This window comes from Dermacentor variabilis, chromosome 7 (genome assembly GCF_050947875.1).
Source record: "Dermacentor variabilis isolate Ectoservices chromosome 7, ASM5094787v1, whole genome shotgun sequence".
Classification (NCBI taxonomy): Eukaryota; Metazoa; Arthropoda; class Arachnida; order Ixodida; family Ixodidae; genus Dermacentor; species Dermacentor variabilis.
Window position 1 is genome coordinate 123,308,421 of NC_134574.1, and position 1,275 is coordinate 123,309,695.

Consider the following 1,275-nt stretch of genomic DNA (forward strand, 5'->3'; position numbering starts at 1 on the left):
ATTTGTCCTTGCAAGGCACGTGGGCTCAAGAACAACTTTAACCAGGCAAGTGTACAAGACGAGTGGTCGGAGAAAATAAAATTGCTGTGATCTCAAGAACTTCACAAGTGAATTTTTGCTCCTGTGTGTATATAGAATAGGCAATTCATTCGTATCACAAAGTAAAAAGTGCGTTACCTTTTCAGCTATGTCAGTGTGTTGGTCAGACAATTTTCTCAATGGCGACATACAGCTTCTACTATGAGCTGCCTTCATGACATTTGCATTAAAGGATATGTACTATCGGGGACAAAAAGCTCCCAAGGCACACCAGCGTCGACTGAATTGAATCGCGCGCCATCAGCTGCGTTCAGCCACGCTATCATCTGTGTTCAAGATCACATAAAAACTTTCTTAACGGAGATGTTAGCGTGGCTGATCCCGGCAGATAGCACAGTGATAAAAATCGTTCACGCTTGTACGTCCTTGGCACTTCTGGTCCCAATAAATGGAGGACAGAAGTGCCAAGGACGCAAAAACGTGAACAGAATTTTAGTGCATTCTCTAAATAATAGATATGCTCCGTAAAACATAATACGGAAAACATCAGTATTTTAACGGTGGGACCTTATAGAACAGATTCAGCATACAGAGTCTTCCGTTGTCTGAATACGGGAAGTTTCTTATTTTTAACCGTTGAACCGTGTAGTAAAGATTCAACATACAGACTCTTTCGTTTTCTGAATACGGAAAGCATTTGTAATGTAACAGCTGAACCGTATAGTACCGATTAAGCATTCACAGTCTTCCGTTGTCTGAATACGAGAAGCACCTGTATTTTAACGGACAAACTGCATAGCACAGATTCAGCATACAGAGTCCACCATTGTCTGAGTACAGGAAGCATCTGTATTTTAACGGATAAACCATGTAGTACAGATTCAGAATACAGAATCCTTCGTTCTCTAAATACGCAAGCACTCGTACATTGTATTGCATTCTCTTGTGCAGCTGTCCGTTCTACAGAAATGACCTTCTTTATTTACGCAAAAGTGTTCGGTCACAAATTACCATCAGATTTTGCCGTAAACCCGAGCTACATTTTTTTTTACAGTAAGATGTGCATTGGACGAGAAAACAAGAAAGGTATTAATAATTGCGGGAGATACGTTAACAAAAACAACTTTATTGGGAACAATGGATATTGTTCCGTCGAAAAATCTTTGGCCAGCTGAGTCCGTATTTTTACCCCGCCATATTTTTGTCATAAGCTTGTCTGCACTTCATTCGTCAGAA